This window comes from Gavialis gangeticus, unplaced genomic scaffold, assembly GCF_001723915.1.
Source record: "Gavialis gangeticus isolate Ggan-Ray unplaced genomic scaffold, GavGan_comp1, whole genome shotgun sequence".
NCBI classification, from domain to species: domain Eukaryota; kingdom Metazoa; phylum Chordata; order Crocodylia; family Gavialidae; genus Gavialis; species Gavialis gangeticus.
Genome location: NW_017729008.1, coordinates 20,345,706 through 20,358,506, shown reverse-complemented (window position 1 = coordinate 20,358,506; position 12,801 = coordinate 20,345,706). Strand labels below are relative to the sequence as shown.

At 40.9% G+C, this 12,801-nt stretch overlaps 1 long non-coding RNA gene across 1 annotated transcript in view; it reads right to left on the bottom strand.

The window, feature by feature from the left end:
* Positions 1-3,193: 3,193 nt before the first annotated feature.
* Positions 3,194-12,801, bottom strand: part of LOC109292173 — a 200,850-nt gene continuing 191,242 nt past the window's right edge. Inside the window, exons 2-3 of the long non-coding RNA XR_002096052.1 lie at positions 5,749-5,829; positions 3,194-5,241 (exon numbers count right to left, since the gene is read on the bottom strand). This is a non-coding gene — a long non-coding RNA (uncharacterized LOC109292173). The remainder of the gene's footprint in view (positions 5,242-5,748; positions 5,830-12,801) is intronic.

The window sequence follows — 12,801 nt, the reverse complement described above, 5'->3', positions numbered from 1 at the left end:
CTAATGCCTTTTTACTTGCCACTGTTGGAGACAAGATACTGGACTAAACAGACCTTAACTCTGTCTCTGAATGGTGCTTCTCATGTTCTTATGTTCTCTGTATTGACATGGTCACTTACTTGAAATATTTCCACCATCTTGCCTGCCAAAGTTTCCTTCATAAAGTTCCAAAAAGGAGAGAGAGGGGTGGAGTAAGCCCTGCCCCCTTCTCATAATTTCATTCATCACTGATCCTCTTCCACTGTTTGAGCCATGTTTTAAACAGTCCATAGGCAGCCTCAATAGCACTTTATGGTTGGGCTAACTCAGTGCTTCTGACTCCTTTTCTTGCCCCTTTACCATTTCTTGTTATAGGATATAAACTTTTACCTACTTCCTACAGTTGAGATCATGACTGGGCAGATCTGTTGGCCTGATTGTTACAATTAGCCATGCATGCAGGAGACACTGAGGCCTTCCCACTCAACGTGACCACTCTGTGTCGCTCTCATACTGCTCTTGTTCTTAGATTCTGCTGGCTAGAGATTGTCAGACTTACCCATTTGTATTTCGGAAGTGAATGAGACCACATGAATTATTTATGATTTGCTGTATTTACTGGTCTTTTGTATATCTAAGAATGAAAGTTTTGGTCATTTAGGACCTGCCACCAGGAACAGAGGATCAGACTGTATAGCTAATGTACCATTTCACTTCACAGTATGCCTTAAGTGATACATCATTAGTACCTGAAAATGTCTTATTCAATGAAAAACAATGAGTCTTTTGTGTAACTCTATCACCTACATATTGTAATATACTGCTTTGTAAAGATTGACTCAATGAGAGGGTTATATAGCAAAGAATTTGGATACCCTGGTAGTGAGTTTTAATGCAGCTGAATTTGACATCATCATTGTCCTTAGATTTATATGGATAGACAAGGCACTTTACGAGGTAAAGGACATCTTGGGAATGTGTTACTTAAAAGTGTTCTTGATTCATGCTCTAGAGACAGTCTTGTATTCTCACTAATAGGATACAATTTTCATTTAACTGACACTTACAGGTGCATTTCTTCCCCTTTTAGTGCATTTTCCCTTCACAGCTGGTTACATTGATATAACCACTACATGGGTAGTGTCTGTAGAAGCTCCTGGCAGATAATTTCTGTTGTTTTGATATTTGATTTTTCAGTCCCTCCATTCTCCCTGTCCTTCTCCCTAAGGTGTGTCTGGACCTTTATGCTTTTTTATTAAAACCTTTCATCTGAGAAATGTACTGAAAAGTGAAAAGACCCGTTTCAAGTCTATACATTGGCTGCTCATAGTTGGGGGGTTTTCTGTCCAGGCATTCATAGCTTTGGACTGAAGGCTTTCAAATTCCCAGAGGTTTGTACAAATCATTCTTTGTTTTTTGATGCATGAGTTACTTGATACTGGAGAATACATAAATGTACTACATCTGTTGAGTTTGCAATCCCTGAATTGTGTAGTGATTAAGATTTTCAGAAACACTCAGGAGCAGACTTCTGAAGGGATTTTTGAACCTTAAAGATTTCATTTAATTGACTTCATAGACATTCAGGCTGGAAGGGACCCCAGAGGACCAGGTAGTCCAGCCCCCTGCCCAGGGCCAGGAAGTCAGCAGGGATCTTAGGATCCCAGCAAGATAAACCCCAAAAGTGTCTTGAAGGCATTCAAAGTGGGTGCTTGAATCGCCTCCGGTGGCAGTCTATTCCAAACCTTGGGGGCTTGGACAGTAAAGAAGTTCTTCCTTACGTCTAGCCTGACATGGTCGCAGAGGAGTTTCTGACCATTCGATCTTGTCATCCCTTGGGGCGCTCTGGTGAACAGACTTTCCCCCAGATCCTGATAAGCACCCCTGATAAACTTATAGGTGGCCACCAGATCACCCCTGAGCCTGCGCTTTTCCAGGCTGAAGAGTCCCATGGCTCTCAGCCTCTCTTCATAAGGTCTGTTTTCCTGACCTCTGATCATGCACGTGGCTCTCCTCTGCACCCTCTCAAGGTTCTCCACATCCTTTTTGAATTGTGGAGCCCAAAACTGGACACAGTACTCCAACTGCGGCCTCACCAGAGCCAAGTACAAGGGGAGAATGAGGTTCTGGGATTTGCTTGAGAAGCATCTATGGATGCAAGCCAGCATTTTGCTCTCTTTACTAGCTGCAGCATCACACTGAAGGCTCATGTTCATCTTGCAGTCAATCATGACCCTCAAGTCCCTTTCATCCATAGTGCTAACCAGTGTAGCACTGCTGAGCCTATAACCTTGCATTTTTCAGTGTTAAACACCATCAGGTTCTCGTCCACCCATTTCCTGAGCCTGTCAAGATCTGCCTGGATCACCCTCCTGTCCTTAGGTGTGGGTGCTAAGAATACCAGTGGCCCCATACATGGGTTAAAGGATTATGGCTTGAAGTCAGTTTTAACTGGGCTCTCCCTTGTTGAAGCAGCTGCATTATTAGTCAAAGCAAAAACTACTGAAATGATGAGAAGGTACTAAAATGGGGCCTCACTGGGGAAAGTTCCCCCCCTCCCCCAGCACTACTAGCATCTCTGTCTCCTTACCTCCACTACACATCACTCCACGCCTGCCCTCTTCTTCTCCCCTGATTTGGCCCTCCATCCAACTTTTTCAATTTAATTTTTATTTAGTTTATCTCCTTCTAACTAAACCTACCAAAAAGTGGCATTAACCTGCTATTTTCTGTCATTGTATTGCTGAATCAAATTGTACATTGTATCCTTTCCTCCCAACGTGTATGTCTTATCTCATTAGACTGTAAACTTTTGGAGACACAAGGAGTATCAACATGACATGCTTTACTGTGCATTAGACTAATCTATTGTGCAGTAAAGCATTACCACCTACACATGCACAGGACCTACTGCACAGTAAATTAAGCTAATCTTTTGTTTGCTAGTACCAGGAAATACAGGTACTAAATTAATGTTGCATTGGGTACTGTGCAGTGGTCCATGTATAGATGCTGACTGGGAGCAATTTGTTACCAGTCAGCCCAGGCATCAAGGGCCTGCTGCTGCCTGGATAAGCCCTAATGCAGGGGGGACCTGTGCTGGCTGTAGGGGCAGCTATCTCCCCACTACACTGGGATCAGGACCTATCCCGATCTCCATATGACCAGGAGAGATGTCCTGGCGGCCAGGACTGCTGCATCCCAGGCACATGGACATCAGGTCCCAACCCAATCTCCACATGGCTGAGACAGCTCTCCCCCATGCCCTGAAGATTGGGATCAGCCCCTGTTCCTGGCAGAACCTGGAGCTCCCATAGTTACTGCAGGGGGGACAAGCAGGCTAGGAGGGTCCCTGGAGTGAACTGTTCCCATTGGGAACAAATTTGCACCTGACAGATGCATGTTCATGTGCTTACAGGGTTACAGTTTAATGCCCCTGCCTCCAATCAGAAAATTCTGGCACATTAATTGCATGTGTAGATGTGCCCATAGAGAGCCTGCTACTGTATCTAGCACAAGGGAAATCTATTCTGTTGCATTTTTAGACATAATTGTAATAAATGCAATTACTCTTTCTACCACTAAGAAGTCACAATACTGTGATTTGAGGGTCCGGGGGCACTTAGTTTGGTTTGTTCATTCTTCTTTTTGTCTACCTTCCACAGGAAATTCTCAAACCATCATTTAGCACTAGAACTAATTTGTCCCTTGCCCTTGTATGTGGGATAGAGGTCTAGGGACAGAGTAGGCAAGGCATCTTACTGCAGTTCCAGAGACATAAATTTGATTCATGCTCTGGACTAGTGCTATTGCAACAGCTGCAAATAGGTACCAGGTTGTTGGGGCTGAGAAATCAAAGGTAGTCTGACATGATGCTAGCCACATCATTCCATTGTGTACCATGGGCAAAAGAAACTGGTGGGCCATAAACATATTAGCCAGGTAGACCATCTAGATTTGGACAGGCTTTGTATAGTGGAAGAATTATGGAGCCTTTCAGGTGGCCATCCATCTAAGGAAAAGTCATAGTCAGCTCCAACCCTCCCTGGGATGCAAATTACCCCTAAGTGATCAGGAAGAAGTAGGTCTATACTAAGAAGCCTTTCCCTATTTACCGCCCACCAGGACCTACTGTTTGCAGACAGAGGGGGTTAAGCTATATTTGCTGGAACTCTAGTGAAAGGAGATCCTCACATGGGATTTCACGGCAGCAGTCGATAACTCCAGCAATGTTTCACAGTCGCATGTGTTCCACTTGACCTAACTTGAAGAGAAGCTCAATTAGGCCATGATACAACAGAGCATTTAAGCATATGGTAAGCTGAAAAATCTGTGCAACTCTTCTAAATAAGGGCCTTGGCAGGGCTTATTCAGAACAGAGCTTATGATATACAGTGGAATAGTTCTAATTCTGTCCATTGGCTTTACAGCTTTTGTGGAAGATTTCTCATTTCATATCTTATTAATTGCCGTTAACCACCATTAATCACAAAACAATCTGAACTAGGATTGCAAAGGAACTTTGCACTTTTAACTCTTTAGATGCAATATTTCTGGCAGCACCAATCATAGTTTTGGCCACATTGGTGAATAACATCTGTACCATACCAAAAATGCTTTTAGAGTAGGCTGTCAAGGAATTCAAACACTGAAAGCCATACATTTTCACTTGTTGCATAAACCTAATACCTGGGTACAAGCTCATGGACTTTCCTGTGCCTGTGTTCAAAGGCACCCAAAATCCATATTTTGGGTTTTACTGTTTTTATTATATTATGCTACTGGCATCATGGTGCATCGGTGTACTCAGGATAAATGCATGTAACCTTCTTTAATGAGATTATTTATGTTCAGGTTTGACTCTCACATTACATGAGGGCAAGCAGGTACCTATTCAAAGATACATAATCTGGAAGAGTTCTGGTTAAGAAAGTTTGCACATGTGTATGCACATGCCCAAAGTTGTAAAGCAAGTTAGGAGACAATGTGGTGCTCATTTGCATATAACTATCCACAGTGCCTTGTCAGTCTTGTAGTCATTGTCAAATGATGCATTAATTTGGGGGACATGTGGAGAGGACCTGAATATTTTTGCATGTATTGAGTTATTTTCTGTCATTTGAAGCAAAAAAAGCTTCCGGTTCTTCAGACACCTAATTAGGAACAGAGTTGGGTTTCTCTTCAGTGTATTTCAGTTGTAGTGCTAGCAGTCTTTCATTCTTGGTCCCAATTAAATCATCAGGTTCAGTAGTGGCTCCATTTCTATAATCACAGGAATGCTATCAACTTGTGTGTTCAAAATAAGGCCACTACATCTGATAGATAACCTTTTGAAAAAGCAATTACTTTACAATTAAAGTGCTATTTATTATAGCAAATTAATAATTCATATTTTAAGCCCCACACAAAGATGACAATCTGCACCAGTATTTTATTAACTTTTGTTTGGCTATTACATTTAGAAAGCTACATTTTGAGATTCTTTTGGGATTTGTGAGTGTCTATCCCTGCATATTCTTTGAGAAGTTTCATCTCCAGTGAGACACCAGCTGGTTAGACATGATTGAGTTTGTTTCTGTAAAGATCACGTGGCATGCATATGAATATCTTTGACTCAAACAGGTAAAAGAAAACTTGGTGATTTCATTGGGCATTAGGTGTCTCTGTCTTTCTCTGGCTCTGTCACTGGTCCTTATAGTCAAGCAATACTTCAAAATGTTTAATTGTTAAAAGATTCAGAGGAAGAAACAAAAATCACAAGCTACTTACCTTTTAATGTTTGTTTTTGGAGGCAATGGCATGCGATAGCTGAGTGGGGTCTGGTTTGTCATGCATCCTGCTATTGATATCCTTGAGATAAAAAAAACAGAATAAACAGACAAATAAAACAAAGCATAGTAGGGAGAAGAAATCCTTCCAGAGGAAAAGGAATTCTAACCCTTGCATTCTCAACTAATCTAGAAGTTAGCAACCTGCACAGAGAATTTTTTCCTATGCCCCCAATTTTTTTCTGAGTATTCATTAAATAATGCTACTTGAAGAGATGCTAAATCTAGTAACCGTGGGCATGTGTGACTTTGGAGCATTAATTGCGTGAACACCAGCTTAAACGATTTTTGAGCATTAGGACTCAGACGCCAGCAGTGCTGTTTAGACACTTCTGGGTGTGAACTGAAACTAAGAAAGTGCACATATAAAATTACCTGCTAAGAATAGCTATGCTGTGTCAGATGTTAAATGAACCAAGAGAGGTGGTCATGGATATCCATATATATATCTTGTTATGCCACAAAAATCACTCTGGCATTGGAATGCCTTCTCTGTGCAGTTTTCTCTTTCCTCTCCATAGTGACTTTTTCCCCAGGCATATATAACTGCATGAGTGTTTAAAACTAAATATGTTTAATGGGACTAGAAAATGATGCCATTTACAGAGAGTCAAACATTTACTCCGAAAGAGAAGTACTTTAGTCTGCCAGTGGGCCTGTTGGTTTCAGTTGGACTCCTTGTGAAGTCAAATACAAACTCTTACATCACTGGCTTTTAACTGGGGTGCTGTGAGACTCTTTCAAGGGGTGATGCAGCATGGGCACTATCACCACTGCCAGGTAAAAATGCCCTGTATCTCATGCATAGCCAGATTAGGAAGGGCTGATATGCTCCTGCCTCCATTAGGGTTACCCGATTAGCCTAAAATAGGAGTTCCCAGTGCCATTTTTGATCTGACCCTGTACAGCATTTCCTGGAAACAGGCACAAGGGGTAGGTGGTACTGTCCTGTGCACACGTGCTTCTGGGAGGAGTGTGAAGGAGTATGCCGCAGCCCTACCTGGTTTGGCTATGTACAAGGTGTGTTTACCTGGCTGCAGCAGCAGCAGCACTTTAGTTAAGTACCACTGAGATAACCTGAAGCAGCACAGCAGTCAGTCGTCCTCCGCCTGTGTCCTACCAAAAAGTTAAGGAGGGGTGCCCTGACTCCAAAAAGGTTGAAAACGTGTGGCCTACAGGAATCAGTGAATAAATTCCATAGTTTTGTGCCTAAAACCCCTCTGCATTCAGAATTTACATTAACACCAATGGGAATCCTATGAATTCAGATCTTGTGGAACTGAGTTCTCTGTTAATTAAATAAGGTACTCATTAAATAAGGCAGCTTTCCTTTTGTCAGTTCTGTTTGGATGTCCTGCTGAAAGATCTATGCAGTTTAAGGCTTAGAAAAATAGCATATTAAAGTTTGGTGATATTCTTTCTTCAAAATACATTTTTGAAAAGATTACAGTCCTGCTTTATTAAAAGAGGTTCTTTTCAAAATTCAGTCATCCATCTACTGTGTTGGACCCATCTTGGGAAGCTGGCATTGCCATGAAAAGTGGATATAGTCAGGTGCTCTTTCTTGCATAGGATATAGTAACTGCTGCAAGCCAGCAGCAATGATAATCAGGGTAGGTGAAATCTGATAGGAGGACACTACACATACTTTTGTGCTTTCATTCCCTTTTAAAGCCACCAGTACAAAAGAAAAGAGCAGCAGTAAAGCATGAAAGCTCACACATGCTTATAAATATAACATACCTTCTTTTGTATGGTTTCCTCACCTGAACCACACTGATACATGGAAGTTATTTCTCAGTTGTAGCATCAGATTTGTCAGTACCTCTGCAAACCAGATGCCTTTGCCTTAAACCCATACTCCTGTAATATAGGTATCCTTTCTAGACTTACAGGCCAGAATGGTGTCTTTCTTTCCCACTTGTTAGAAAGGGTACTACAATCTATTTTCTATCTTCTGAGAATGATTTTCTCAGTTGATACAGCAGGAGACTAGTTGGTTAAGATTGTGATGCTCTAGATTATGGGTATACCAGAACTATGTTTTTTGTCTTGGGTTGAGAGACCAGCACAATGCAAATTATCAAAGCAAGAAATGAATCTTGTGCACTATAGATGGCTAATCAGTGGCACACATGACAGTGGTGTGGGCAGCTGCTGTGGTGTGGCATGTAAACTCTGGGTGCTCAGTAAAGTAAGGGGCAGACATTGAAAAACCCTGAGCCTGAATTGATTCAATCTTTGCAGGTTAATCTAACCTGCAGAGATTTAACTGATTTGCAAGTGGATAGATATTCACTTTTGATTCAGGCAATGCAGGCACATGCCTACAGTGGCTCAGGCTATAAGCTGGTGGGGGGGTGCTAGAGCAGCCCTCCCTTCCCTTCCATAGCGCTAAGCTGAAGTGGGGGTGTGGCCAGGCCCCAGCAGGACATTATGATTTAATCCCCAACCCTGTCCTATACAGTTCCAGCTGGGGTGTGTCTGGAGATGGAAGAGGAAACAGCCCTCACCAGGCTTCCTCCCCCACTCCACTTCTCCCTCCCTTTCCGCCCCCACTGCTTAAGGGGCAGGAGTGTTGACTGTCCTCGGCCCCTGACTAGCACTCTGAGACAAAGGTGGGGCAGGTGCAGAGGGAGGACTGCTTGTGTGCAGTGCATGAATCTGCTGATGATACTGAGCTTTTCAATCTCCCTCTCCCTGCTTCTTCATATCATCTGCAGTAAACTGACGGCACTCACAGGTCCCATGCATTGCAAACCAGGTCATTTCTCACACCTCTCTCTGTCTCCTCTTGAACACTGTCAGATTGTGGCCTTTCAAGCAAGCCAGCTTATCAGAACACAAAGCTTATCAGCCCATCAAGAAAACAAAAAATGGCACTTTCCAAGGCATTTGTAAAGAAGAATGGAGGGACATTACCAGCTGACCTGCTGATTAATTCCCAAAAGCCCTAAGCGGACATTGTTCTGTCTACCTTTGTTCCAGTGAAATTGGAGACACACACACATAGACACCACTCAGAATTAGCTAGCATGGGGGTGGTATGACCGTGACTAGATTTCAGCTAGGCTCCATGCTGTGGGAGAGGGTAGGGAGGGAGGAGGGATCCCTGCTTGAGCAGCGAGCAGCAAAGGGGGGGTGGGGCAGAGGGAAGCCAGGCAGACGCTGTTGTGCCTGCGGTCTCCACCTTCTTCTCAGCCAGCCAGTGATCCAGCAAGAGAGGAGAGGGGCAGGTCCAGCCCTGTTCCCTGGAGCAGACAGCTCAGCCCAGGGCTAAAAAGCATGCTGGGAGACTCTAATTTAACTTAAACCAGGAGGGGGTCTGGGACACCAGTTCCATAAACCAGTTTGACCCAAATCAGTTAAGTCTGATACTACATTCAACCAGGTTTATCTTAAACCAGTTTCAGCCATTTTGAAACTAGCCCTGCAGTTTCTGCTGAATTCAGGGCTCTGGATCCCTGCATGCCATAAAGAAGTGTGGCAATTGCAGGGTCAGGGAAAAGTTAATCTGGTTCTTGGTAGAGACACCTGCTCTCGCAGCACAATCTCACCACAGCTGCTCTCTGCACAGCTGGATGGTAAATAGAAGTCATTAGTGCCAAAGTTTACACTGTATGGTGTTTCTCCCTCTGGAATTTCAAGTGCCAGTTTGCAGGGTAATTTCTCTGCAAGGCATAACTTAGAAAGCTAAAACTGACCATTGATATCACTGGTCCTCACTCTGACCCATCACTGAGTGATTTGCCATGGCCTAATACTGTACCTTTTTTAAAAAATCACTAAAGAGGACAGTCATTAATGGCTGAAAACCCAGGATTCAGGTTTTTTAAATGAATGAAACCAGCACCTGCCCCTCGCTACACCAAATAGGCCTGCATGATTGTCTTTATGTGACTTCACGTTATGCAGTATTATTGAGAAATCAACTAGAAATAAACAGTGTTTTAGAAGAAGTGTGAAAGGTGGGCATTATCACATTCATTAACAAGGAAACAAGCTAACACAATAGACAGGGATTTTTTTTCCCTTTGAGTTCCATCACTGCTTGGTATGGTGTAATAAATCATCCCTGATTTTTTTCCCCACTTTATTATCAATATTTGTGAACAAATTAGAAGGGAGTTGATTCTTTGTGGGCTATGGCATTCATGTTAATAACAAGACTCTAGAAATTCATTTCTCCAGAGAAAAACCCCAAGTCATTTTGAAAAATATAGAGTAGAATGTTTAATGAAAATGATTATATCGGATGATGTCAAAAACCTGTTTTGACAGTGAGATGCATTGGTTTGCAGTTAGAATACACTTGGTAAATAAAATAGGGTAACTGTTGCAGTCATTTTTTGATAAAAATGCATAACTGTCCAAGAGTGTGGGGCCCAAAATGATTGTGCATGCAACACTGGAGAATGTAATATTGTACTAAAATTCTAAACTACAGCTTAAGGTGACAGTACACAATGACAATGGTAAAGCATACTGCAGGTAGATCTTATCTCCACCTATAAGCCCAACATACAGAATATTTCCTATCAAAATATTTTATAGAAGTTGTGAAGCATAAAAAGATTTACACATGTATTCATCTATCAATTGCAGCATTTATCTGAACTTGTGGGATTCATGGAAGGAACTCTAAAAGCAGCTACTATATTCTATTAAAGAGGGTGTCTGCTCTTCTCATCTCAAAAATTTACTTCATGGTTTAAGTGTCAAATCTTAGGTATTTAGAACCTGTGCATTTCCCTGGGGAAGTATTTAACTGCCACAGTCAAAGCTGTACTGCTGTTATGCAGTCATATTTTATTTAGTTAAGAAAGACATAGCTTGGCCTAACATAATAGAAAAGCAGCACTTTTCTGACAAAAGAGTCGCCATATAGAAGTTGTACAAAAATAATATTTAGTATCCCTAGAACCCATGTGTGCATGCATACATGTGTGTGCTTGTGCACGTGTGCACATGTGAAGTATTGAGTTTGCTGGGACTACTTTTGCAAATAGAAATTAAATTTAGTAATGTTTGCTGGGTCAAGCCTTCTCAGTACCAGTCAGGCAAGGATTTAAAAGAACATTACAATTGAGTCATCATCACAGATGTGATATAAGAATAGGCAGGTAGCATTATACCTTTTCTAGATGGGCAAATTTCATCTCAGAAACATCAGTCCAAGTTTAAAATGACAAGTCAGGAGGAAAATAACCTAGTAATACTATTTTGTACATTAAGCCAACATTATTTTCACCTTTCATATGTTGCATAGCACTGATTTGTAATCCAAGATATGTTTGTGCATTACTGTATATTCATACCCCACTGCATCCTTAGTAACATAGTTTAGACCCAAATTATATTAAATTAACTATTGCTAAGCAACAAGGCCCACAAAGTTTGCATATAGTGGAAAATCTCAAAAATGATGTCTGGACATTAGCGCAATCAGCTTGATTGAGCAGTGGTGCAAACTAAGTAGTTGTGCCTCAAGATACAAGCCTGCAGATGCAAGTCAAGTAGTAAGTACATAAGTGGCCAGATGTTCAGTGGTACAAATATGTGGCTGCAGCTTATTCCTCTAGAAAGGAATCAGGGCCTTATACAGACTAGAATGCTTTTCTCAGGATAAATTGCAAAGTAAAAGCCGTAAAGCGAAGTTATGTTTCCTGTGTGGAGCCACAGCACATATTCCATGTTTCCATTAACTTTACTTAATGCACAACTGTTGTACATTCTCCTAAGCTTAGAAACATCTTTGAAATATGTTAATTGAAGCTGTATTGTGCTACATAAATTTTTTCAAGAGGTTAGAAACATTTGACTGTTCACCCTGTGATTAATACAGTTGCAGCTTGAAACCAAAACTTTCCATGTTAGGACTTAATTGAAGTTTTGTTTTGATTTATTTTTATTTGAAAAGTCTTAAGTGCACAGAAAGAAATTGCTTTCGACAAAATCAGTTGAACCACTGGATAAATGTTTGGTTTCAGACAAGTTAGATAAACCAGTGTGCAGGTTTATGTCTTAAGAGACAAAAACAGTAAGTTGAGTGGAAAATACTTTGTAATTATGTCTAAATCATTCATTAAAACATTTTTCAGAAACAATTTAGAAAACAAATATAAATGTGTCTTGGATACTGGAAAACACTTTATAATACTTAAGAACAAGAGCACTCATTTTGTTTACAGTTTTGCCTCTTTTGTATTTCTGGGATTTTGAACTTTGCTAGACTTTTCTTGCCAAAAAGTTCTCAAAATGCAAAACCTGTTACAGTAAAAGAGAACCTGTTCTTAGATTAAAAGTTATTTTTCACAAATAACTACAGTAGGCAGTGAGGAAAATATAAATAATAAATTCTAGTCAAGTTCAGATAACAGTTTCAGACCGAAAAAAAGAAGACAAGGGAAAAATCTGTTTCTTTTCAGCCTTTTAAAATTAAATATTTTGCCATGTTGTTTCAAAATAATGAATTTATTTTGAAATTGCCATATTTTTTTTAAAAAATAGTTTTTCATCTTAAACTTGAAATGTTTTCTTTTGGGTTGAACTGAAATATTTCATCTGGCACAAAATACAGTTTTTGGTTGAGGGTTGGGGTGGGGAAGAAGGGGGGGTTATGATTCACCAAAGAATTTCAGGTTTTCACAGTGCCCTACTACTGAGCTACATTCATTCCGCTTTTGAATTGCAGTACGCTGGGCAAGTTTACATGATCTTGAGTGCTTTTGTTTCCACATGCATAAAATGAGTGCACGCCACTCTCAGTGGAACATTAATCTATTATTAAAAAAATACAAACTTGTCAAATGAAGCAAGATCTGTTTGATAATAGCTTTTCTTGAACCAACTACGTAGCTAGGAGAGATTTTTGATAGCTTTGGGGCAAAAAACACTCAGGTCTGGAAATAAAGCAGTTATAATGTAAAACGGGAAAAAACAATTATTTCAGTTTAACTCCATTACATAAGTGAGACTAGTTGCTTAAAGATGG